The 27,658-nt window shown below is 46.7% G+C and overlaps 1 protein-coding gene across 3 annotated transcripts in view; it reads left to right on the top strand.

Annotated features, from left to right (window-relative positions):
* The first annotated feature begins 508 nt into the window (after nucleotides 1-508).
* ST3GAL6 (ST3 beta-galactoside alpha-2,3-sialyltransferase 6) overlaps nucleotides 509-27,658 on the top strand; it is a 73,017-nt gene continuing 45,867 nt past the window's right edge. Inside the window, exon 1 of one of the 3 annotated variants that reach the window (XM_090056023.1) lies at nucleotides 509-946. The gene's annotated coding sequence lies outside the window, so the exon portion shown is untranslated. The remainder of the gene's footprint in view (nucleotides 947-27,658) is intronic. The other 2 variants (XM_090056004.1, XM_090056007.1) reach the window with 2 other exon arrangements.

Below are 27,658 nucleotides of genomic sequence, written 5' to 3'. Positions count from 1 at the left end.
GCTCCGGCCTACAGGGGGCTATTTGGGGCCTCCCCTGCTGTACATATTCACCCCTGCCCCACACACTGGGGGGCGGGAGACAGGTGGCAGCAGGTTGGGAGTGAGGGCACTGGGTCGGGACTGGCCATCAGCATTGACAAGTGGGTCCTGGCACAAGAAAGGTTGAGAACCACTAATGTAGTCCAGCTGCCTGCCTGAGGGAGGCTCATCCCTATTCAAACCATCGGGTACAAACTAGTCCAGCCGCCTGTCAGAGGCAGGGTTTTATCCCTGTGCAAACCACCCCACACAAATCCTTTGTCTGAGGTATTACTAAAGCTAGGCAGGAGACTCAGACACAACACAAGGCACATCCTATGCAAACAAATGGCCTTTGTGACCTATCTGCTGGGACACTGTCTATCAGCTGCTAAAGCGGGAGATCGGCCTCCGCCTTGGTGGAGCAGAGCCTTTTGCACCAGCGTAGGCAGTACCTTGAACTACTCTTGGCAACCAAAAAAAGGGGTGGGGAAGGTTAAAAGGAGCGCCGGAGGCGCTGAGTGCCAGAGCAGGCGCTCCTTTTGAAGGCACAAGTGGCCCGCGAGGCTGGGGGCATGTGACCCGCAAGGCCCGGGGCTTGCAGGTGGGAGGGATGCTCGCTTGGATGCGGGGCGCCTGCCCCGGCTAGACCTGACCGCCGAGCTCGGCTTTTGCAGCTGGAACCTCGGGCCGGGAAACGGGCGGGATCCGGGCGAGACCAAGCGGCGCAGGGCTGCCGGCGGGGGCGTTTGGTCCCGCGTCCCCCGCTCCCTGGAGGCGGGCGCCTCTGCCCCTGCCGGGGCGCGGAAGCGGCTGCAGCCTCGCACTCGCAGCCTTGAGGGCGCGGGGCGGAAGGCGAGCCGGGCGGGGCAGCGCGCACACGAGGCACCGGAGCAGCTGTGGAGCCGGCGGCGGCCCGCCGAGAGCGGTGAGTGCGGGCGACACGGGGGGGAGAAGGGAGAGACCCACCGCGGGCCGGGGACCCTCCCGGCGGCAGAGCAGGCAGGCGAGTGCCCCCGCACCCCGGCTCCTCAGCCCGCAGGAAACCCCCCTGCCAGGGCCCGCGGCGAAATGGGATCCGGCCGCGGGGCAGGGTGGCTGCGTCCCAGCCAGGCCCCGCCGGCCCGGGGGAGCCTGGCGAGGGGGCCGCCAGCGCCACCAGAGATGGGGGGGTGGGGGGCCTTCGGCAGGCTCAGAGCAGGACCGGCCTGAGCTACATCGGCCCCTCCAAGGCTTTGTCCGCCCGGGTCTTGCGTATTTCCAAGGGTGGAGGTCCCACCGCCTCGCTTGGCAGCCTGCTCCGGTGCTCCGGGAGAGTGTTTTCTCGCATCTAGCCTACATTTCCCCAGCTGCAACTTGGGGATTCACAAGCCCTTCTACTCGGGAGCTTCTAGGCAGGCACCCACAGCTCTCAAACGTTGGTGCCATTTGCACCAGGAGGATTGCTCTAGTGTGTGTGGTGTCCCCCCCCCCCCAAGTGACAGCTGGGGCGGGGTGTCTGGAGTTGAAGTAGGGGTGCTTCCAATCTCAGATAGACTGAGAAGCACTGCTGTAGATGCAACCCACCTGCCTCCCCCCCCCCAGCAATTTCCCCATGCCATCAAATGCAGTTCATCAGGTCTTAGCTCCCCAGACTGGAATTGGTTGGGTGGATCCATATCTTTATACTGTTTTCATATTCAGTTACTTTTTGACTGTTTTTGTTATCAGTTAGCTTTGACTGTTTTTGGAAATGCACTTTATTTTCATGCATGACTTTATTTTAATGCCATCTGTTGTGTTCAATGCATAGTCGATGTCCATACAGTACCTTATCTTGCTGAAAGCAATTTGTGTTGCTCAAATAGAACGCCAGTTGTCCGCCTGCCAGCAGTTCAGGGCTGGTTCACCTAAATGAGCTATCTGGATGTAGGACAACTTGGCAGAAGTTATAAGATCACATCACAAGAGTATTTAATAGTGTGTACTGTATCTCTTAGGTGAAGGTTGTGTATTTTAAAGTCTTCTTTCACAAAACAATGAAAGGCACAGTCACTCCAATGTACTTCGTGTCTGGGGTTGCAGGTAGTCTTATGCAGAATTTAGATTATGGGTGTATGGGATGGTTTGGATGGGGATGATCCTGCTTCAGGCAAGGGGTTGGACTAGATGACCTGTGGAGGTCCCTTCCATCCTGACTTCATTATGATTCTATTTGCAAGGGAAATATGTGTTTTGGTTGGGTTTTTTTACCCCCCACCCTGAAACAGGTAGAATTCAAAAGGTTTTTGGGAAAAGATGTTGTCCCCTTACTGGGGAGCTAGTGTGTTTACAAAAGGTATGGCAGAGTAGGTGGGTCACTGGACCTACTCACTCCCTTTTTTATGCTTCCTCCTGACATTTAAGCTATTTTTCTTTCTTGCTTATGTGTGGAGAATCCCACGCCAACAAAGAAACTTAGCTAAATTCACTGCCTGTGGCTTTGTCAAAGGCAGTTGGTCAGTCAACACCTGAAGAAATGTCTCTCTACAAAGTTAATCATCCAACCTGGGTTACCAGTTAACCCTGTTCAAACAGATGGCTACTTTTTGAGTGATGCCTCTTAACAGGAGCATCCAAAGAAGCTATGCTTTTTATCCTTTGGTATATCTCACACCCAGTGGGCCAAACAATAGTATAAGTGGATTTTTTAAAAAGTTCTGTGCAACTTCCAGTTAGAGGAAGATAAATTTCCTGTTATCACCAACTGCCTGCTGGGGAAATAGGCTCAGGAAACCATTGTATGTTCCTGAGGGACACTGGACACAGGAAGTGAACTTGGTTACAGCTGACACTATAGATAACAGCATGCAGCTGCCTCGGTCATACACTGCTTAACATCAGCAAGCAGAGTTGTTTGTAGCACATTTATGGTTTCTGGACAATCTTATGAAACTACTTGTTCCAACACTACTGCAGGAAAAAAATTAGGGCCCTGTCCATTCTGGTAATGCCTGTTCTGTTCAGTTTTTTTATAGTGTTTACTGTATAAGTGCATGCTGCTGTGCGTTAGTGTAGCAGGACACTAAGGTGCCTGCTGCTCTCAGAGCAGAGGCACAAGTGTGGATTGCTAGGGCAACTGCTGGGGAGTCAGCTGACAGGAAGGGGTAGGGCCTGGCATATATAAACCCCAGGAGTGAGGCCAGAAGAGCAGTTCTCTGCTAGTAGCTAAGGGAGAAGGAGCTCTGCTGGAGCAAGCAGAGTAGAGAAGCCTGATGGCATGAGTAGCTTTTGTTTGTGGATTTGGGGTAGACAGTTCCCTGGTAGGGATTTGAATGATGGTTAGCCAGATGGCTTAGATTTTTTGTTATAGCCCAGGGGCTTGTGTTTTCTGTTTTGTAGTTTTATAACACTGGAGGACTGGGTGAGGCTATTAGGGGTTGGAGGAGGCCTCATAGGGGCTCCATGGTTGTGTGGGGACCCTGGCACCAGAGGGCATGGCATTTTGGGTGCACTGGCTCCAGCCCCCAGAGCAAGGGGGTGGTGAGAAGCTGTAATTTGGCCCTCTCCCCAACTTCCCTGGGCAAGGTCCAGGTCAAAACCATGTCAGTACCGTCTGCAAGGCTTGGGCTGCAGTGTAGGGGAGGAAAAGGAGCTGCAGATAACTTCCCACTTTATTTGCTAGTGCCAGGGGGTGCTTCCTGCCAACTACAACAACAAATTAATCAATTAAGGTCAAGGCATGGCAGGTGAGTAAGCAGGTGGTTGGCCCATAACAGGAAGGTGGAGTCACCAATAGAAAGACTCTAGTAGAGATATTCCTGTCAGTTAGCTAATGTAACTAATCTCATTACAAGTGGTTTGCCCTCTCTTGTCCTGTTCTCCAGGGAGTTAGAAGGTACCTGATTCATTGTTTTGTTTTTGTCAGTTTATGGTCCTGGTTCTTTTTCTTTTGTAATACATTGCCCCACATTTCTGTTCTAAGAAATCAAGGTCAGAGGGTGGCTCCCTGCAACTTGGAAGGAAGGTGGCAAGGCTCGCAGGAAGCTCTAATTCTTGGGGAATATTGTTACAGGGTATGGACATAAAAAACAGCAGTAAAAGGGCTGGAATATCACTGCTCAGTTGCTCAGTGATAATTGCCTCAGCATACTACTTACCTCATGATGGTGAAACTACAATAACGTATCCTAATCAGAGGCAGATTAAGAGTTATTGAGGCCCTGGCCAAACCCAAAATTGGAGGCATGTTGGATTGGCACCAATAAAAGGGAAATTAACGTTATTGGCTGTCAGCTTTTTTTTTTTTGGCCAACATAGCCAATAATTTCACCAATAAGTGCTGTATGCATGTGCATACCCACCATGAATGCAGTTGGGCAGCTTGGAGAGCAGTGCTCTACCAGTAAATCTGTGGGGGGAAGGAGCATGGGGGGTGTGGATTGAGGCCCCCACAGTGAGGGAGAGAGTGGGGTACAGGCAGGCAGGCACTGCCCACCCAGGGCAATGAATGTGACCCCGGGGCAGGATGCAGCTGTGGGCGGCTTGTCTCGGGTGTGCAGGGAAGGCAAGTGGCTCCCTGCTGCTGTGCACACCCCTGAGGGAGGCATGGGGAGCATATGCCTTCCCAGATTTGTGTGTGGGTGAAGGTGGGCTGCCTGCTGTGGGCTTAGAGCCAGGGGCTGTGCTTGCCTCTTCCCAGCAGGGGGGCAGGGCTGGGAGCAGTGGCTCTTTGGGGGGGGGCTACAGGGAATATTGGAGTGGCAACAGCTCCCCAAGCCCCCCTCTCTCCCAGCTCTGCCCCTGCTCAGGACACTGCTCTGCTGCCTTTCCCTTGGGAGCTCCCCCTGGTGGGGCAGGCAAGGGAGATGTGGCTGGCTCAAGGCTCCTTAGGGAAAGGCACCAGAGTATAGTGCCCCAAGCAGGAGCTGTGGGGAGGCTTGGGGGGCTGTGGCCACCCCAAAATTATCCCTAGCCAGCCCTCATGTAGCCACCATTCTCATGCCATCACTGTCTACGCCACACTCAGCCCTGGCTCAGTCCCCCTGCTGGAAAGAGGCTGGCGTGGCCCCTGGCCCCGAGCCCACAGCAGGCAGTTCACCCTCACCCTGGGCACAAATATGGGAGGGCACATGCCCCCCATGCCTCCCTCCGGGGTGCGTGCAGCATCAGGGAGCCCCCTTCCCCATGCCCCCCAGATGGAATTAACCAGTTTTTCATGTATTGTTAGTATAATCGTTTGAATACATTTAGTATTTGCAGTATTAGTTTCCAGAGGTAGCAGTGTTGATTCAGGATGTTCTGAAAGGTAAAATATTTGTTTTTCAGTCATTGTATTAAATAAAATTAAAACACGGTTCCCATGAATGCACTTAAACCCAAGTATAATGATTTCATAAATAATTTCCCCATTAGTATTTTAACATGTTGATGTCAGGCCTGAACCTGGAAAGTTGAATCAGTTCTGTGTAAGGTGCTGAGCATCCTCAATTCTTAACTGAAGTCAGACTAGTCCTTGAAGTGCTTGGGAGTCGGTGGATATTACAGACTTGGATTTGCAGTGTGTTCATTTGACTGGACTTGGCAGCTTTTTCAGAGAGTCCCTTCCCATAGGGAGACTAATTCTCATTTGAAGTTATTAAGGGTGCACCAATAAAGACTTTCTTGGTTAATATTGATAGTATCCAGGCACTTAAACTAAAGCTTGTTGAATGAGCTTTAGTTCAACTGCTGCTGCTACCGTTTTTAAGCGTGGGGATGCTTTTAACTAGAGTGAAACCAAGTCAGGGCAAGTGTGGATGTAGGCTGCCTGCTGTGGGCTTGGGGCTCCCTGCTCTGCTGCCGTTGCCCCAGGAGCCTTGTGCCAGCCATGTGTCCCCTGCCTGCCCAGCAACAGGAGGCACAACTCACCGCCCCCACTGCTGCCAGATGGGCAGGGACCACACAACTAGCACAGGGCTCCCAAGGGAAAGGCAGTAGGGTGGAGAGCCCGAAGCCCACAACAATCAGCCTGCATCTACCCTGCACACATCTGGGGGGACACATGCCCCCCATGTCTCCTCTGAGGGGGTGCACCCAGCAGTGAGGAGCCACCCTGCCTCATGCCCCCTGGGTGAGCCATCCATAGCTCTGTCTCTCTCCCTGCCTCAGCCCTGGATCCCACTAATTGCCCTATCTGGGCAGCTCCTCCTCTCCCTGCCCCACTGACTCCCTCACTGTGAGGGCCTCAATCTCTCTGTCCCATGCCCCTTCCCCTGTTAGACTGACCTGCAGGGAGCTGGCTAGGCTACCCTGTTGTGTTCCTGGCCACGTGCACACAGCACCTTTTTAATCTTGCAGGTTTCCCCTAGCCTCCCCCCCCATTGCTGATTGGTGGAGAGGCCATGCTTGCGGCTCAGTCCTCACTGGCAGGGAAGTGAAAGCTGTGGTTTTAACGCTGGTGCCATTTTTGTCTCCACAGCTGAGTGGCCCTGGTGGCTCTTCCACTTGCTCCCTACCAGTACAGAGACAAAACCAATGTCAAGTTTAAAACACGACCTTTGCTTCCCTGCCACTGAGAAGTGAGCCACAAGCAGGGCCCCTGGGCCAAGGCCCCACTGGTCTGTTTGTTACTCCATCTATGCTATTCTTGAGAGCTAACCTACTTTGGTTAAGCTTCCACTTACTATTTATTGAAGAGGAATAAGTTATTACAGCTTTGCTTTTGCTTACTGTGGGTTAGAAGCATGCATCTGGACAGTAATCATGGAGCAGCTGATGTGTAGCAAATCCCTGTCCCCTTTAGCCCCACAGAAAATTGTTTGAACATCCATATCCTTACAAAGTTCCTTGAAACAAAGGACTATGTGGAGGATTGCCTCTAGTCTAGCACCTTGTTCCTTTTAGTCCAGGCCTTTTATTCTATTTAATATTTTGCAAAGCTGTCTTTGCAAGGAAAAGTATGGGAGATTTAATTGAAATAAAAACTCAAGTTTAGCATAAACCAGTGATTCCCAAATTGTGACCTACCAGGGTACAGTAAGTGATCTATCCCTGCTCCACAGGTCACACTGGACCCCAAACACCTATTAATGTGCTCAGTGAAAAACTTGATGCTGAATGTATGAGTTGGTCTGTGAAATGTTGATGGTTGACCATGGCCCATTGGTCCCAAAAAAATCTGGAAACACTGGCTTCAGCCTGTTAGGAAGGAGTTTAAGCTTAATTGGCAGCTCTTGTGTCTGTGGCCTTTTACTACTTTGTTAGAAATGTCACAAAGAGGACCTAAAATGTGGATTGGAAACTCCTAATTTGAGTAACTGATTTATAACAAAAGAACTTTCAAAGCTTTCCTCTCAGCTCTTGTACATTTGAGTTATATATGTAGTAAAAAGTTCTAAAAAATCTTCCCTTTTCAATTCAAGGGGTATCTGCAGTGGCATACAGTACAACTACTATTTTTCTAGTTATTCATAGAAAAGTGGGGTAGAATTTCGAATGCTTAAACACATTTTGTCGTCTTATCCCATTCCACCCTTACACATAAGTGCGCACACACACACCACCCACCCATGCAGCCTGCCCTTTTGTGTGGAAAAATAAGGAAAAAACAAGGCATGAATTCAATGGGTTTTCTTTGCAAGCTACCTTTTGAAGTCTCACTCTCTTAACTCCTAGCTCAGTGCACAGTACAGCATACACCTGGGTGCCTTCAGGGCAAACACTTGTAACTTTATGTGGAAACAGTTGTAGTGTTCTGGAGAAACAGGGTAGTGTAAGGTTAGTGGGGTATTTGATGTAATGGGAGCACTACACAGGCAGTTGGAGCAGCCATGCTGCCACCTCTCAACTCACTGTGTTTTCAAGCATTCAAAAAGTATTTCAGACCCATGATTCCTGCCATCTACTATCTTAAAGCAAGGACACCTTTTTAATTCCTTTAAAGTGCATCTTTTTAGGAGAGCTCTTATGAGTAAGGGCACCAGTTGATATTTTAAATTAAAATATAAAAATAAGGTTTCCTGAGCAACATTGCAGGCCTGTCTCATTTACACTAAGGCTCCTCCTTTACATCCTGCTGGCCACAAAAAAGACCATTAAAGTGCATCCTCTTGAGAATATCCCTTCTGTAGAGAGGCTTGCTTGCTTGTGTACAGCTGGTATAAATAAAGGCTGCATGCTGTCTCTGCTCTCAGCCCCTGGCATAGGGATGAAGCTGGAACACAGCATATTAGTTTTATCCCCAGCTTCTCAGGACTCAAAGGAGCCTTGGGAAAGGCCCGCAAAAGTCAAACTAGCACTAACTTAGACTAACTGGAGAAGGGAGGGCTTTATATGGGCCCAGAACAGGAGAAGCAGCAGCAAGGAGATGATAACAATGAAGCTCTTATTTAAAAGAAACATGTTGATACAAAATCAGATTATTAAAAAGCAAATCTTCTCAGCTGGAAAACTCGGCTTGTTTTTTTCACTGTTAGCCAGCAGAAAGCTTTCTTTGGCGTAAGAGGGGCTAGAGGCCTTAGCTTTCTGCAGAGGTTTAACTTACTGTAACCACAGTTCTAGTCCTTGTGAAAATAAAGGAAACTTTCATTAGATAAGCTATGGCAGACCTTTAAAAAGCTTATTTGTTTCATTCTGAATCTATAAACTGTCCTTTTCTCAGTTCAGTTGTAGAATAGATTTCATAGACACTAGGGCTGGAAGGGACCTCCGGAGATCACCAAGTCCAGCCCCCGCACCCAAAGGGCAGGAAGTCAGCTGGGGTCATAGGATCATTTAGTCACAGTTTCTTTAAATCATGTGGCTAGTAGTGGGAAAATCCCCTCAGCTTTGTTCTGCTAATAGAGAGAGTGATCAAAAAGTATTTCTGAAGTAAGATAATTTAACAGGAAAGAAAAAAAAAAAAGCCTAGGGGATGGAATTAGGTGAACCTCAGAATCCAGGCCCAAGTTAAAGCATACTTAATTGAAGCAGCATTATTTAATGGAAGTTTAAGATAATGGAGTATCACCTTTAAGATACAATAGTTAGCAGTTAAGACACCAAGTAATGATGATCAGGCATCCAATCTAGGGGCAGGGCTGCTCATCAGGTCATGCTTTCTCATGCCTGTTCCTTAGGGATTCTGCATTGCTCCAATTATTTCCCCCCTTTCATAAATTTTCCTTCTCATCCAGCTGGGACACTGACAAAATACACAATCATATTCTGACTGTATTAACATCTTAAACTATTTCTAAACAGAGTTCATTGTTTCCTTATTTCAGAAAATTTCCACTTCATACAGTATGGATAATACTCTACGGCTTCTCTTTGCTTTACCCATAAGGGCTAAAGAGGCCTCACAAAAATAAATGGCATTTCATCCAAGCCTGAGTTTTACCTACATTTATTGCTACAAACATCCAAACAGTAACTATTCATCTTAGCATAACCACCTTTTAGTTAGTAGCTGTTGTGCAGGATTGAGTACTGCAGCAGGGAATTTGCATCAGATTAACTAAAGGCCTAATATTAAGCTTATTAAGTAAATGCAAATTTGGATTTGACTGTGCTAGCTAAATTTGACTGCATTTTACTAATGTCCAGAAAAACTTTCCTAGTGGAGACAACTGGTTATTACCTTCTGTTTCACTTGGGAGAAGCTGGGGATTCACATTATGCTAACAAAATTTGCTAAGTTAAAGCTCCAGCTTGACCTGTCTTCATAAGTGTTCCACAACATTCCCTTCCAGGGGGCTGTAGTGATTTTCACCAGCCGAGAAACTGGTGCTAAGTTTAAATCTCAGTTTTTAGCACCTTGCTAACATCACCAGATGTTACTTGAGAAGTTTAGAGGATTCCTGAACCTTTCATATGATCAGGTTCTGCCAGGTGTATTTTTAACAGAGCAGCTGAGGCAATGCTGTTATTTCTAGTGAATCCTTCCCCAGCTGTGCCCCTAGTTATGGTCTATATGACTTTGCTTAATGTTGTTTGACAGACCACAGTCCTCCTACACACTGAGTGAACAGCCATTCAGCTAATGTATGTAAACCCTGCTGCACTATAGTTTCTCAAGTATGAGTGCACCAGAGAGGTGGTTCTTGTCTTCAGGACGTGTTTGTTATCACATTCTAAAAACTGACTTCCGTAGTGAAGGGGGCATGGTAGCACTGTTTAATTAAATCTCTTAGGTTGCCTGTACATGTGTTCCAGGGCGGGGGAGGGGTGTTTTAATTAGAGCAGCTCTTGGGAGCCTCTTTTATTAAAATGCTGCAGCATCTTTTGTATTTAGTGTCCTGTGTTTCACAATGACCACAGGGGCACTTTAACTAAAGCTTGTTGGGCGAGCTTTAGTTAAAGTGCTCCCTTGGCCATTGTGAAATGCGGGACACAATATACAAGATGCCGTAGCACTCCAGAGCATTCTAATTGGAACACTCCAGCAGCCTTTATCAATAGAGTCTGCTGTGATGTGTATAGGCACCCTTATAGCTCAACATTATAGCCTGTAAACTAATAAAACTTTGTTAGGCTATACATCTTTCCTAACAAACACCTGGACAATGGCTTCCTCTCCAGCATAATGACCACTCATCAAGTAGGTTATCATGTAAAGTTTTTGAGTCATGGAACTATTATTAAGAACTCCTCTTAAAAATAGTACTTGTCATCATTTGTGCTTTTTAAAAAAAACCTTGTATTATGCTTTAGCTTGGGCAGTGAAATATAATAGTCAGCTTTATTTCTTGTTTCTGCTCTAATGAGCTGCTGAAACCTTTGGATTCTAGATACTGGAAGGGAGTGTTTACATTTTTGTGCTTACTGTTTGGCAGTTTAGAGAGGTCAAGAAAACCTCTATACCAATATAAAACTTAATTTTTATATTTGAAATTTGAGCCTGAATGGCCTGTTTAAAGAAACTCATTTTTCAGACTTCACAAACCCATTACACAGTAAATATTCTGTAAGATTATTATTCAGGGCCTTATTTTTCAAACTTGAATGAATAATATCTGATGCCTAAATCAGCTAATGCCTTAAAAATAGTATTTAGATATCTGACTTCAAGCATTCATATATGTAAATATATTTCTGTGTAGATAACAAAGTCCTGCAAACTTTGGAAAGCCTGGTTGTATTACAAAATATCACTTTAGGCTTACAGATTGTTGTCCTAATGTGATGCTCTGGTCAGTATTACATAGCTGTTCAAAGTTTAAAGGTTTGCTCTATGCCTTAAAATAATATTTAAGGCAAATATTGACAAGCCCCACACCACTGCACAACAAAAATCAATTTATTGGCCATGTATAGGTTTTCTACACTAATGGAGGTTTGTGGTATCAACAGGATGGCGGGGTAGGGAAACTTCTATCAGAGCTGGAACTGGAATAGGTATGATGTTGGATACAGAGGCTTCTGGTTGATGGAGAAATGGGCACACGTTTATGGCTGACAGGGTAAAACCTGCTTATAGTGAATTTTGCTAAAGTAAGACTCCATTTTTAAAATGAAGTGGAATTCAAGTCCTACATTATTTTTGCCAGGTCAGACTGATCCTTGGCTAACAAAGAGATTGTTCTGGGGAAAACTGGGTTTGCATTTCAAAAGATTTTAACTATAGGTTTCCCTCACGTTATGCTGTACATGTGTTCCTGGAAAATGGTGCATAATTCAAACGTGCATAAAGGGAACCCACTTAACAATGTAACAAATACATTCCAAGACCTCAACTGTACCGACTCCCAGACCCATCTCTACCACTTTTACAAGACAGTTTTGGTACTCACCAACAGCAGACAGTACACACAAGCACAGGGTGGCAGTGAATGTTACCATAGTGGGGATGGCAACTACAGAAACACATGTCGCAGACACCAAGTGAGGAGCACAGACCCACGCAGGAGACTGTATTTTAGTGTGCGTCACTCCCACAACGCACTGCACAGAGCAGCTGACTGCAGACTTCCACCACACCTACTATATAAGCATATGAGCATATAAAACAAGGCATACCTTGTTTTATTGTGCTTCGCAGATATTGCGTTTTTTACAAATTGAAGGTTCGTGGCAACCCTGCATCGAGCAAGTCTATCGGTGCCATTTTTCCAACAGCATTTGCTCACTTCGTGTTTCTGTGTCACATTTTGGTAATTCTCGCAATATTTCAAACTTTTTCATTATTATTATATTTGTTATGGTGATCTGTGATCTTTGATGTTACTATTGTAATTGTTTTGGGGCGCCATGAACCGCGCCCATATAAGACCGTGAACTTAATCGATAAATGTTGTGTGTGTTCTGACTGCTCCACCGACCGGCCGTTCCCCCATCTCTCTCCCTCTCCTCGGGCCTCCCTATTCCCTGAGACACAACAATGTTGAAATTAGGCCAATTAATAACCCTACGATGGCCTCTAAGTGTTCAAGTGAAAGAAAGAGTCGCACGTCTCTCACTTTAAATCAAAAGCTAGAAATGATTAAGCTTAGTGAGGAAGGCATGTCGAAAGCCGAGATTGGCGCAAGAGGCCTAGCTTTTGGCCTAACAGCCAAGTTGTGAATGCAAAGGAAAAGTTCTTGAAGGAAATTAAAAGTGCTACTCCAGTGAACACACGAATGATAAGAAAGCGAAACAGCCTTATTGCTGATATGGAGAAAGTTTTAGTGGTCTGGATAGAAGATCAAACCAGCCACAACATTCCCTTAAGCCAAAGCCTAATCCAGAGCAAGGCCCTAACTCTCTTCAATTCTATGAAGGCTGAGAGAGGTGAGGAAGCTGCAGAAGAAAAGTTTGAAGCTAGCAGAGGTTGGTTCATGAGGTTTAAGGAAAGAAGCAGTCTCCATAACATAAAAATGCAAGGTGAAGCAGCAAGTGCTGATGTAGAAGCTGCAGCAAGTTATCCAGAAGATCTAGCTAAGATAACTGATGAAGGTGGCTACACTAAACAACAGATTTTCAATGTAGATGAAACAGCTTTATATTGAAAGAAGATGCCATCTAGGACTTTCATAGCTAGAGAGGAGAAGTCAATGCCTGCTTCAAAGGACTCTCTTGTTAGGGGCTAATGCAGCTGGTGACTTTAAGTTGAAGCCAGTGCTCATTTACCATTCCAAAAATCCTAGGGCCCTTAAGAATTATGCTAAATCTACTCTGCCTGTGCTCTATAAATGGAACAACAAAGCCTGGATGACAGCACATCTGTTTACAACATGGTTTACTGAATATTTTAAGCCCACTGTTGAGACCTACTGCTCAGAAAAAAAGATTCCTTTCAAAATATTACTGCTCATTGACAATGCACCTGGTCATCCAAGAGCTCTGATGGAGATGTACGACGAGATTAATGTTGTTTGCATGCCTGCTAACACAACATCCATTCTGCAGCCCATGGATCAAGGAGTAATTTCGACTTTCAAGTCTTATTATTTAAGAAATACATTTCGTAAGGCTATAGCTGCCATAGATAGTGATTCCTCTGATGGATCTGGGCAAAGTAAATTGAAAACCTTCTGGAAAGGATTCACCATTCTAGGTGCCATTAAGAACATTCGTGATTCATGGGAGGAGGTCAAAATATCAACATTAACAGGAGTTTGGAAGAAGTTGATTCCAACCTTCATGTATGACTTTGAGGGGTTCAAGACTTCAGTGGAGGAAGTAACTGCAGATGTGGTGGAAATAGCAAGAGAACTAGAATTAGAAGTGGAGCCTGAAGATGTGACTGAATTGCTGCAATCTCATGATAAAACTTTAACGGATGAGGAGTTGCTTCTTATGGATGAGCAAAGAAAGTGGTTTCTTGAGGTGGAATCTACTCCTAGTGAAGATGCTGTGAACATTGTTGAAATGACAACAAAGGATTTAGAATATTACATTAACTTAGTTGATGAAGCAGTGGCAGGGTTTGAGAGGATTGACTCCAATTTTGAAAGAAGTTCTACTGTGGGTAAAATGCTGTCAAACAGCATCGCATGCTACAGAGAAATCTTTCGTGAAAGGAAGAATCAATCGATGCGGCAAACTTCATTGTTGTCTTGTTTTAAGAAATTGCCACAGCCACCCCAACCTTCAGCAACCACCACCCTGATCAGTCAGCAGCCATCAACATCGAGGCAAGACCCTCCACCAGCAAAAAGATTACAACTCGCTGAAGGCTCAGATGATGGTTAGCAGTTTTTAGCAATAAAGTATTTTTTAATTAAGGTATGTACATTGGTTTTTTAGACATAATGCTATTGCACACTTAATAGACTACAGTATAGTGTAAACATAACTTTTATATGCACTGGGAAACCAAAAAATTCGTGTGACTCGCTTTATTGTGATATTCGCTTTATTGCAGTGGTCTGGAACTGAACCCGCAATATCTCCAAGGTATGCCTGTATTTACCTCATATATAACAATTTTTTTATATAAAAAGGTTCATCGCGTAACAGTGAATTTACACATACAGAACCCACCCGCATAAAGCAAGGGAAACCTGTGTCCTATTTTGGATGGCTGGAATATAGATTTCATAGACATTAGGGCTGGAAGGGACCTCGGGAGATCATCGAGTTCAGCCCCCTGCCCAAAGGGCAGGAAGTCAGCTGGGGTCATAGGATCCCAGCAAGATAAGCATCCAATTTACTCTTGAAGGTGTTCAATGTAGGTGCTTGAACCACCTCCACTGGCAGACTGTTCCAGACCTTGGGGGCTCGGACAGTAAAGAAATTCTTCCTTATGTCCAGCCTGAAACGGTCTTGCAGGAGTTTGTGACCGTTCGACCTCGTCATCCCTTAGGGCGCTCTGGTGAACAAACGTTCCCCCAGATCCTGGTGGTCACCCCTGATAAACTTATAGGTGGCCATCAGATCCCTCCTGAGCCTGCGCTTTTCCGGGCTAAAGAGTCCCATGTCTCTCAGCCTGTCATCGTAAGATCTGTTTTCCTGACCTCTGATCATGCGCGTGGCTCTCCTCTGGACTCTCTCAAGCTTCTCCACATCCTTTTTGAATTGTGGAGCCCAAAACTGGACGCAGTACTCCAGCTGCGGCCTCACCAAGGCCGAGTACAAGGGGAGAATGACGTCCCGGGATTTGCTCGGGAAGCATCTATGGATGCAAGCCAGCGTTTTGATCGCTTTATTAGCCGCAGCATCGCATTGGAGGTTCATGTTCATCTTGTGGTCAATGATGACCCCCAAGTCTCTTTCTTCTGTAGTGCTATCCAACGTAGTGCTGCAGAGCCTATAAGGATGCTGCAGGTTTTTCCTCCCGAGGTGGAGAACCTTGCATTTTTCGGTGTTAAACACCATGAGGTTCTCGTCTGCCCATTTGCTGAGCTTGTCCAGGTCAGCCTGGATCACCCGCCTATCTTCTGGCGTGGATGCTTTGCCCCAAAGTTTGCTGTCATCGGCGAACTTGGCCAGTCCACTCCTGACTCCAATGTCCACATCATTAATGAAGATGTTGAACAGGATAGGTCCCAGGATAGAGCCTTGAGGGACCCCACTGGTCACAAGGCACCACGATGAGTGACTGCCATCGATTACAACCCTCTGGGTCCGACCACGGAGCCAGTTTCCCAGCCAGCAGATCGTGGTGGAGCCAAGGCCACAACTGGCCAGTTTGGCCAAGAGGTGATCGTGGGATACCAGATCAAAGGCTTTTTTGAAGTCAAGATATATGACATCAATCTCTTCTCCCTTGTCCAGGTGACAGGTCACCTGGTCATAGAAGGAAATGAGATTGGTCAAACAAGACCTACCCGCAACAAACCCATGCTGGCTATCCCTTAGGATGTTAGCCTGGGCCAGTCCATCAAGGATGGCCTCCTTAATAAACTTTTCTAAGATCTTCCCCAGGGTAGAAGTCAGGCTAATGGGCCTGTAGTTAGCCGGATCCACTCTCCTCCCTTTCTTGAAGATCGGCACCACGTTGGCCTTCTTCCAGTCTTTGGGCACTACACCAGAGCGCCAGGAGTTTTCAAAGATCTGTGCCAGGGGCTGGGCTATGACACTCGCCAGCTCCTTGAGTACCCTGGGGTGCAGATTGTCAGGGCCGGCTGACTTGAAGGTATCCAGCTTCTCAAGGTGTTCCTTCACGAGGTCAGCATTGATGGAGGGTAGGGGATCCCCAACACCTGGATCTCCCTGTCCCATAGCAGGCATGGGCGTCCCATGGGACTGATGAAAGACTGACGCAAAGTACCTATTTAATAGGTTGGCTTTTTCCTGGGCGTCAGTTGTCAGTTGCCCCATCTGGTTTAGCAGGGGTCCAATGTTGCCCTTGCTTTTCCTCCGGCTCCCCACATATCTGAAAAAAGACTTTTTGTTGTCCTTGATGCTTGAAGCTAGTTGGAGTTCAGTTGCAGCCTTGGCTTTCCTGGTTTGCTCCCTGCAGGACTGGACCAGTGCAGAATAATTCTCCTTGGAAGTGAATCCCATCCTCCATCCTTTGTAGGCTTTCCTTTTTAGCCGCAGGAGGTCCGCTAGGTCCCTAGAGAGCCAGGAGGACTGCTGTGCCTTCTTGCTGCCTTTCCTCCGTGTTGGAATAGATTTAGTTTGTGCATTTGAGGATCGCTTCCTTGAGAAGCAACCACTCTTCTTGAACTCCCATCTCCCTGGGGTCATGGTCCCTGAGGGCCTGACCGACAAGCCTCTTGAGCTTGTCAAAGTCGGCTTTTCTGAAGTCAAGGACTTCTGTGTTGCTGACTGACTTGCCAGCTTTACGGCGGATGGTGAAGGTGATCAGCTCGTGGTTGCTGTCACCCAGCTTCCCATCGATCACTAGGTCGCCGATTAGGTCGTCCCTCGTAGCCAGTACCAGGTCGAGCAGCGCGTTGCCTCTCATTGGCCCATAGACTTCTTGAGTCAGGTAGAGGTCATCCACGCATGAGAGAAAGCTTTGCGACCGCTCGGATTTAGCTGAGTGATCTTCCCACGAGATGTCCGGGTAATTGAAGTCCCCCATGACAACCAAGGTCCTGGAGCAAGCGGCCTCAGTCAGTTCCTGGGCGAACTCCTGGTCAAGCTCGGGACTTTGAGTGGGAGGTCTGTAGTAGACTCCCACCGTTGTGTCCCCTGTGCCGTTTTTCCCACGAATTTTTACCCAGAGGGTCTCTAGCTGTCCATGCTGGTTGCCAACATCAGCTTGCAGGGACATGTAGCTTTCCTTCACATAGAGAGCTACACCCCCGCCCTTTTTGTCAACACGATCCCTCCTGTACAGGGTATAGTCCTCTATACCTGTGGTCCAGTCATGGGTGGAGTCCCACCAGGTCTCCGTTATCCCAATGACGTTTGTAGTTTTAGTGCAGGGTCAAGTTTTTTTAATCAAAATGAACACAGCTGTGCTCTTAATAACAGCTCTGGAGTTTATTGCATTGCATTATTTACACAGGTAGGTGTTCTCACTGTTTCCCTCAGTACTCTGTGTGTACTCATCCAAAGTTTGAGAGGAGGGCAAACTCCGAAGGCTGTTTAAAGAAAAGCTGTTGAAAAGAAAAGGCTGTCTGGGAGCACTGCAGAGTAGGGAGTGGACTGACTGTAGGTCTGCTCTCTTCCTATGTGGGTGCTTTTACTCCTAGGCTAGAGAGTTGTCCTTGCTCAAGTAAATTTTCAAGTATTCTGTACAAAGTGCTAAAGCTTCAACAAAAGGGGGTTGAGAATGATCTCATTGCAGTCTAGCCCATGGCTTGCTACTTGGGTCACTCTCCTGGGCCAGTGCATATGGGTTCAAATCCCCTCAGGATCTAAGTCTCCCATATCCAAGGCAAGTGCTCCAATTCCTGAACTGTTGGCTAAGGGCAGGGGGCAGCTCCATTGCTTTCTTATTCAAAAAAAGTAGTGACCCCTGCTGGGTGTGGAGGGATGAATTTATATGCAGTCACAAAAGCCTCTGGGAGCCACAGAATTTAAGGAAGTGCTGAAGAAGAGTCTGTCTGTTGATTGACTGCGGTAGCCCCCACCCATTGCTTTGACTTACCTAAGTCTCTGTCTCAGACACCTAACTCTCCCTCCTCCCCTTATCTCCCTTCTACCCACATGCATTGTAGATGGATCTAAAAGACAGAATTTTACCTGGGTGGTGCCTGAGATGTCCTTTGCTGAATCTGGATCCTTAGGTCTAAGCTGTAGGATCATATGGTACAGAAACATTTAATTGCATGTATAAGATTTTTTTTCTGGAGAAAATAAGATAGTAGCACGTTCCTTTGTGACTGATGCAATAGTGAGAAAAAGTTTAGACTATGGCAAAATGAAAGCTAGAAAATGTAAAGGTTTGTAGTTTTAGTGCAGGGTCAAGTTTTTTTAAACAAAATGAACACAGCTGTGCTCTTAATAGTTAGTCCTTCTTTGCAACTGTCTTGTCAACATCTTCTAATTAAAAATGAATGGTATGGTCCCATTAATCTGAGTTGAAAGTTGGTTTTGGATCTTTTACTGTCCTACAGTGAAAATAAAATATACAGGAAGGAAAGGATTTAATGTTGATCAGTCGCAGGTGTAAACTGATCAGTGCCTTCCCTCTGGGTTCTAAGGCTGCCAATTTAAGAGGGTTAAGTATGAAAGGCTTGCATTATTTTTCTTGTTTAGAACCAGATATGTAGCCTTGCTGTACATCCTCTAATTCCTGAAATCTTCAGCACTGTTTTAACATGTTCATTTTTCTACAAGTAATACATGCTGTAAAAATAGCCTAAAGCAGTTCCCAAACTGTGGGTCATGACCCCAAATGGGGTCACAGTATCAGTGAGTGGGGGTGGGGGGCCATGCTGAGAAAATGGGGCCATAAATGGGGTCATACTGAGGAAAAGTTTGGGAAGCACTGGCCTACAGCATTCAAGGGATGATGTTATACTTCTAACATCATTCTTGCTGTCAGTATGTAACAGTTCTTTCATAGCTTGAAAACTTTCCTTGCGTACACAACCAGCTTGTCTATCCTTGAGTGGCTCATTGGTGCCTATCTTTTGCCTTAAAGAAAGGAGTCCTTACACAGATTGGTATGGAGGAAAGTGAAACCACATGTGCATTTGGAAAATGTACGCACCTTTTAAAATACAACATATTTAGGTCTTGCAAGGTTGATGTTACCTTTTGATTTGGGTTTTGATTTAACTTGCTTAGGCTGGCTAGTAGTTAAAATGGTGGTGCTGTTCATTTTCCAAAATTCGGTTTAGTGAGAATCTACTGTCAGAGCATCTTGAGTGGTTAGTACTGGAGCATAATTTTTTTCGAAATGTATTCATGCTTTCAATGCAAGCTTCTATTGTAGTGTTCTGCAACTTTATCTTTCTCCTGTTCTGGTGGGACCACTGCTAGGAAAGAGAATAGATTAGGAAAGAAAATAGATTAGCTTCGAAGACTAATTAGTAAGGTAAAGAATGTTGGTGACATTTTTCCCCCCTTCAACTCCTTGTGCCTCCCCCCCGCCATCTTAAAATTGTGGGGTTTTTTTCACCAACTAATTCTGCTATAGTCTTGATTACCTGCCCTCTCTCCTCCCAACCACTGTCAGACATTAGTTCATATGGTGTATTTCTAGGTTGAAATTTCTCCCCTGAGTACTAAGGCAGGCATTTTTGCCGTCTTTAAAATTTGTATTGGTTTTGAGTTCCCAGTTATTTCTTCCATGGTTTTGCAAGGTCAGAAATGCCAGTGTATCAGCAGTTGCAAATGAGAGGGCAGCTGCTGCAGTGGGTTTCTGCTGGGTGTGACATGGGAATGTCTCTTGATATTTTGGTATTGTTCTTCTTAAAGGAGCATGGATCCTAGAGAAGGAGGGGCTTGGATTGCTCAGTTTGATGGAGGCTTTTTTTGTGTTTTGTAGCCAGAAGTTTGTGTATGTTAGGTATCAATGAAAGGGCCATAGGTATGGGTATCTCTTGTGTCACAAATCCAATAACAGGATTTTCCTTTAGCCCTAGACACTGCCGGTGTCTCTTCTGCTCCTCCTCTAGTCTTTGGATCTGTGGCAGCTTCTCAGGTTTGAGCTACATAGAACGTACATTTGAATTGGAATTTTGGCAGCTGGAGCAAGGGAGCTAGTTTCAAGACTGAGGGTATATAAAGAAGTCATTGCTGCTTTTTACCTTTTTGTTAAGATTTGAGAGCAGATATGCCAGCCTGTTTCCCACCCTTTGCCTGTATATGACTGAATTTTTGAAGCCTCACTTCAGGTGTTTATACATGTGCTCCAGGAGTGTGTGCGCATGGGAGGGGAGGGAAGACTTTAATCAGAGCTTTAGATAAAGTGCCCCTGCCACTAGTTTGAAGTGTGGGGACGCTGATTCATGAGACACAGGAGGCTGCTGGAGCACAGTAATTGCCCCACTCCAGCAGACTCAATTAATCAAGTCTGTTCTGACACGCTGGAATTACAGTGCATTGGAGCAGCCTCCCTGCTCGTGTATAAGGTACCTTTTATGCTTACAAGGCAAAATATAATCTGTATACATGCCAGCCTTTCTAGTGCCACACTTTGACAGCAGGGACCAGTCTTTTTGACAGACATGCCACAAGTTAGCCCTGGACCCTTCCTGAATGCCACTCCAATTGCTTTCCTTTACCTGATCTGTTGCTCTCTTTTCTGCTTCCTTCCCTGTGTGACCCTGCCTGATCTGGTGTTCCCTGTCCTGTCTGCCACTGTGCTCCCCAATTTGCCATGTGCCACACAGAGTGGCTGCCCATGCCATTTGTTGCACCTGTGCTGCAGGTTGGCTACCTTTGGTGAAGAACAGCCTGCTGTATACCATCACAGCAAAGCTGAACGTAGGTCTGTTGACAAGGGAATTCCAAAAGGTCCTGTGCCCTGCTGATGTGGATAGGAGCTCAGTTACCTGCTACACTTGGACTAGAATTCCTCTTCTGTTCACTCCTGTTTTGTCATCACATGGATGGGAAAGGATTGGTGGTTTTTTATTATCTCCGATGTCTTTGGACTGTCCTCTATTCATAGAACATAAGCATTACTGGGTTAGACCATAGGTCCATCTACTCCAGTGTCCTGTAACCAGCAATAGGTTAAATCCCTAACTGTTGTGTTTAATAGCCCTTGACAGACCTATTCTCTATAAACTTGTCTAATCCCTTTTTGAACTCAATTGTACTATCAGCTTCCATAACATCCTGCGGCAACTCCCCTTTCATACTGGATAAGAATATAAGTACCTTATCTTCCACCATTGTAGCTGGTGGTTGCCTACTGCTGCTTACTGGGATTGGCTCACTAAATGCATGCAAGAATGGTTTCCATTATCCCTCCAGATTTAACAGGCTTGATTTGTCCATTCAAAAGCCTGGCAACAAGCGGCTATGACTTGTTAGGTTAAGCTGATCAAATAACCCAAACCTGTGAAAAGGAACCTGTTTACCCCTGTATAGGTGTGGCCATCTTGACACTATCTGTTGTTGTCTTTCAAAGAGTTTTTTAGTTGTAAACTTGTTGTACTCCATAACCTCTAAAACAGGCATGTTTGAGGGACTTCTTTTCTTGTATCACAGCAGTGCAAAATTAAAAGAATCTTCATGTGTGCCAGCCTTCCCTAGGTGCCAAATGTATGGTCTCCTTGTAGTATTTCTGCTAAAACACTTCTACTTCAACCTACTCCAGAGAACTTGATGCTAATCAGAATTGGCTGAAAAAAAGGGATATTGTTATAATAGTCGAGGTCTATAAATCTACCATAACTGTGAGCTCAGCTGTTGGAAGCAGAGGAGAGATCAAAAGATATTACAATGACCAGTAAAAATGAATGCAGACAGAAGAGGCAACTAAAGACTAGTACTTACGTCTACTAGTACAGCCCCAGGACTCTTAAAATCCTGTCTAATAAATGAGAAGAGAGTTCAGGTTTCCCTTGCTTTATGCTGTATATGTGTGAAAATGGCACATAGCTTGATTTTTGCATAAAGGGAACCCACTTTACAGTGTAACAAATAGGGATACGTTCCAAGACCTTGACTGTACTGACCCCCAGACCCATTTCTAGCATTTTTACAAGACAATTTTGGTACTCATCAACAGCAGACACTATACACAAGCACGGGGTGGTGATGAATTCTAATATTATAAAAGGCTTAATCTGTCTGCCCATAAGGCTTTATTTGCTTCATCCCCCCTGCCCTACTCCCTGGAAGTGGTGATGATAGAATGGAGTGGGAAAGTGAGGCCACTGGAGTTGGCCTCACCCCCATTCCCCATTGCTCCTTGGAGGTGGTGGCGGTGGCATGGGGGGGAGTGGGGTCAGGATGCCACACGGTGGGGACGGGCAAGGCCACCGGCACTGGTCTCGGCCCGCCCCTCCCCCCTTCCATCGCCACCGCCCGCAGGCCTGACATGGGCTAGTATGGCAGTGGGGAGGGGAGGAGTGGGGCTTGGGCCCGATGCGGGTGGAGGGGGGAGCAAGCCTGAGGGTGTGGAGCAGTCTGCTCTCTTCCCCTTAGCCCACCAGTGTGGCAGGTCAGCTTCTCCCCATCCTTGGGCCCAGTCCTCCGCCACACCCCCCACATCTGGCCATTATGACAGAGTGGGCCTGGACCCCAAGCAGCAGGTGGGAAGTGGGGAGCAGGCTTGGATGGTGGGGGGACACGGGGCTCCGTTCCCACCTACTCCCCCCATCATTCTTGATGGGCAATTGGCTGGTACTACCCTAATGGGGATGGCAACTATAGAAACACATGTCACAGGCAACGAGCGAGGAGCACAGATCCACACAGGAGACTAGGGGTGCACCAATAGATGTTTTGGGGGCCGATGCTGATATCCAGTATTTAAGGAGGCATATTGGCTGATACGAATCTCATATCCAATACAGCTGCCATCAGATGGTAAGTCTGGTGTGGTGGAAGGGGAGAGGGGAGGGAAGGGGCATGAGAGGCAAATCAATGCCCCCTGCATTGAGGGAGGGGTCAGGGGCAGGCACTGCCCAGCCGGGGGCACAGGACAGAGGCTTGGGTCATAGGATAGGGGTGGCTCCCACCACTGCTTGCACCCCAGGAGGGCAGGGTTGGGGGGGCATGTGCCCCTGGATCTGTGCGGTGCAGGGTGGGCTGCACCTGTGGGGTGGAGTTGGTGCTGTGCTGGGCTTTTCTTGCTGGGGGCTGGGCTCGTAGTGGGCTCTGGAGGTACTGGGAGGAGGCTGCAGCCACTCCAAATTTTTCCACTACCAGATCTGCACCGCCACGTGGCGCAGCCCCAGCTGACCATCCCACCTCCACCCAAATCCTGGGAAAAGCCAAGACTATGCCAGTTGGCGGCATGGGGCTGGGAGAAGAGCTGCAGCAAAATTTGGGGTGGCTACAGCCTCTTCCCAGTGCCGCCAGAGCCTGCTCTGAGCCCAGCACTTGTCAAGAAGAGCAGTGCAGTGCTGGCTTTGGCTCCACCCCACAGCTACAGCCTAACCTGCACCACACAGATCTGGGGGTACTACCCCTGCTCTCCCACAGTGCAAGCAGCAGTGGGAGCTGCCCCCACCCCATGAGCTATACCTCTGTCCTGCACGCCTTCCCCTCTCCAGTGCCCTACTGGGCAGCACCTTTCCCTGCCCCCTGCCAAGGGGGCGTTAATCTGCCCCCCCACACCTCTTCCCTCCCCGCTTCCCTTCTGACTTACCAGCTCTGTGCTGGGCTGTAACTGCATGCAGCACAAGCATTTATCAGCCCCATTGGGCCAATATCTGATATAGATGTTTTTCTTGATATCGGTAGTGATCTGATGTTGAACTGATGTATCAGTGTACCTCTACAAAAGACTATGTTTTGGTTCACGTCACTCCCACAGTGCACCGCACAAAGCAGCTGGCTCCGGGCTTCTACCACACTAATCGCCTAAGAGTGAATTTACTTTGCATATAATGAATTTTTGGTATAAAAAGAATCTTTGCATAAGAATGAATTTGCACATACAGAACCCGCAAAAAGTGAGGGAAACCTGTAAAATGGAACAAAATTATTGAACTGCAAAATTAGGCCTCATTGTTGAAGAAGGGCATAGTCCCTTGTGATTGCCACCCCTGTCAGAGCTTTAAAAAGAAGGACCAGGGAAAAGGCTGGTAGATCTCTGCTCCAGGCAAAGGATTCTCTCCTTTGGTAAGCTCCAGTCTAGACCAGCATACCAGTGAAGATGCCTGATTATCACCAGCAGGGATCTCAACAGGAGTTCTAGCTTTCCTAAATTTTTTTTTATATGTTTCTCTCACCCTTTGTCCTTTCATCTACTTCTAATAGTAGGTTATCCGGTCTGCTGAGCCTGAAAATAACCAGCGAAAAATAGGGAGTTTATGCTAGGTAATGTTTCAGACCAGAAAAGTGAGCTAGGGTCTGAGCAACATACCAACGTAAAAAGCCATACTGTCCCCCACTTTTTATTACACTGTTTTCCTCCCTTTTTGCTTCCACTTGTTTTATCAAAAGCAGGCAAAAAAAAGATCATCTTGCTTACAGCAAAATGCTCAAAAATCAATGCCAGAACTAACCCTTTCTTTCACATGGAGAATAATGGCTTGGTAAGCATAAGACAATTGAACTAAACACCCTTTCTCTATCAAAGGAAATCAAATAGGTCTTGTGCTTTATGTTGCATAACCTTGCAATTTCAACCGCAAAATCCTTTGTTTTTTATTTGATTCTTTTTCTCTTGTTTGAGAAATGTATGGATTAACCTTGCATGAATGTCCCTGTTTGTTTGTTGTGGAATGGCAGCAGCCAAGATCTCTGAGTGAAGGCCTGTTAACCCCATTTGATAGGTTAATATTGTACAGAAAGAGAGTTATGTTAGTACATCTGACTTAGAGCCAGTTTATCCCGTCAGAATTAACAAAGCATAACATGTCCCTATTTAAACTTGGACTATACGTTCCCTGCAAAAGAGGACCTGGCATCATATGCGTTTGGAGCATGCACTACTGTTTTAGGACCCTGACCTAGACTGAGGCCTCCAGGTGCTACTGGAGAAAGGATCAGAACCTATATTTTGGACCATATTCTTAATTGTGCCAGTGTATATCTGTATAACTCTGCTGAAGCTAATGCAGTTATCCTGGATTGTTATACCTGAGAAGGGGATTATCTCTGATTTACTGATGCTGCTGAGCAGTGTTGACCTTCTTGCCTGCTAGTGAGAGGCAAGTAAATTAATACTACTCTTGTTTTAGTTTCAAATACAATTTCTAATTGAGATTTGAAGTTGAGTTGGAGATTGAGCCATATCTTTCAGATTCCTTTTAAGGAGGGCTGAAGCTAGATGCCCAGCTCCCATTAAAATCAGTGAGAGCTCTGTGTCTAAATCCCTTGACCCTCTTAAAAACATTTCCAGCTATAGATATAGTTAAAGAGAAACTTTACAGTCCTCTTTCAAATCAGTTTGTCTATTTCTGTCCTACAGCAACATCCACATGGGAATCAGGCAGAAGTACCTGGGTCCAGAATTTTCTGAGCGAACTCCAGTAGATTTGTGGTTTCTGCTGGAAGTGTAGAGCACTTGTATGGTTTATGACCCCAAACAGAGTGAAACGAAACTAGTTTCAGCTGGGTTCAGTTTAGTATTCCCCGTTAGTGCCTACCCCTGGAACAGAAGAGGTGCTGCTTGTTTGAACTGGAGGTTCAACTCTGCCCTTTTATTAAGAGCATTTTCCTTCTTCCAAAGTGCCAATCGCTCTACAGACCAGCTTTTTATCATAAATATGTGTGAATAGATAATCCGCTTCTGGGACTTGCACTTATTTGTTGTATCCTATTTTTTCTCCTAAAAAATGCCAGTTGATTCAGAGACAAAACCTTCTGAAATGGACTAGGGCTTGCTTTCTTGTTGCATGCCAAATTATGAGAAAATGTTGAACTGACTTGAACCCTGACCTCCAGAGCATGTGGCAAAGCTTGTTAATTCTCCAAGGCTTTGGGGGAATAGTGGCTAAGGAAGAAGGAGGCAGGCTGGAGGGGGAGAAAGTTAGCCCTGACATAGTGGGGGAGGCAGGTCCATACTTATGGATTTATATCCTTTAAGTCTTTGTATATTTTTATATCACATGCTTCTGAAACCTAGAATATAAGCATTTTTTAAGTCTTACCCTAGTTCAAGCTAGTTGAAACTGACAATTTAGAGCAGAGGTGGGCAGTTATTTTGGGTGGAGGGCCGCTTACCCAGTTTTGGCAAGCTGTCAGGCCACATGGGTAGCCCTACCCCTTGACAGGTGCCCCGTCCCCTGGTCACCATCTTGGGACCAATGTCCCAAAGTCTTGGGACCAGTGTCTCAGGGCCAGCACTGGTGGGGCCCAGAACGGGGCACAGGCTGGCAGGGGTCTGTGGAGCTGGGTTGGGCTGCACCAGTAGGGAGAGAGGGGAGCTGGCTCAGCTTCATAGAGGCCCTGGTTTGGGCCCTGCCAGCGCTGGCTCTGAGACACTGGTACGGGTCCCATGCACCCGCTTACTGCCAGTGCCCCCCCAGCCCTGCTGTATAGGCCAGGGGGCAGTGTGCAGCCCCAACCCTCTGCTCCCCAGCAGGGAATGAGCTGGTGCTGAGCACAGGGAAAAGTGGCCCCTTCCCTCCCCTCTCTGCTGCAGCCACTAGCAGCCTGCATGGGGCTGTCCTGAGCAGGCACAGGCAGTGCCACATGGGCTGTGAGCATCCACAGTGCAGGGCACCAGCCATCGGGTGGGTGAGGGGCCGCTTTTCCCATGCTCAGCACCAGCTTGTAACCTGCCCCCGCAACCAGCCTGGGCCCTGCACTGCCTCTGGGCTCACCCATCAGGGCTGCTCTGTGGTGGCAGCAGCTGCGGCTCCCCCGCTTGCTGCACTGGGCAGGGCAACATGAAGTTAGACCTGTGCTCTGCTGTCCTTTCCAGAGTGGTCCAAATGCACTGAGCAGCTAAACAAGAACCAGTTATAAGCTACTGATGATGAGAGCAAATGAAATGTAAGAAGGAAATTGTCTGCCCCACACCTGGCAATATTCTTGTAGACCTGCATCCCACTGCTGGTTGTGGGGAAGGAGAGGAAAGTACCCATGGGTAGCACCTCATTAAGAAATCTTCCCAAGCACTGCACTCCATTTCTGCAAAATAAATGACTAAACAGATATGTCCCTCGGAGAAATTACCTTGCAAAAAACCCTCTCCAGAGAGAACATATGCTTTCTTTGGTGAAAGCTGAATGTTTGGGGAACAATTAATTAGGGAAATATTTAGCAAACAAGCAGACAAAAACATTTTTACAAACTAAACTGCCCCTTCCAGTGGTCTTGGATTGTTATAGAACACCCAGGGTAAAGAGTTCTACAAGGGATATTGTGTTTCATTTTAGAAATATTTTATAAGTTAGTCAAAATAAAACCTGCACAGTTGGGGAGCAATAAAACTTTGTCTTCCTGTGCCCCTGATTCACAAAATGCAATTTTAATTCAGAAGCATTTACCACACTTCACACTGTATAAGTCATGGTTTGAAGCGCAATCTTTAGCTCTTAACATTCAACCTCAACTTATACACTGTATCATTGTACCCTGTGAGCAGCACCAGGCTTGGCATTTGGCTGGCACAGCCCAGGCATTGCCACTTCCAGGGGATCGGGCCGCACCAGCTGAGTGCTGAACCCAGCCCTGACTTATATACTGTTCCTATGAAAAGATTAACTTTTCACATTGGACAATCGGGGTCAACCTGTACACCGTGAAATATGGTAACTATATGTCGTTGGCGCAGTATAGGATAGGACTTCAGGGCCTGACAGTCCTGTGCCTG

Source organism: Crocodylus siamensis, chromosome 1 (assembly GCF_052110815.1).
Source record: "Crocodylus siamensis isolate JL-2025a chromosome 1, ASM5211081v1, whole genome shotgun sequence".
Classification (NCBI taxonomy): Eukaryota; Metazoa; Chordata; order Crocodylia; family Crocodylidae; genus Crocodylus; species Crocodylus siamensis.
This window is presented reverse-complemented; position numbering and strand designations above follow the sequence as displayed.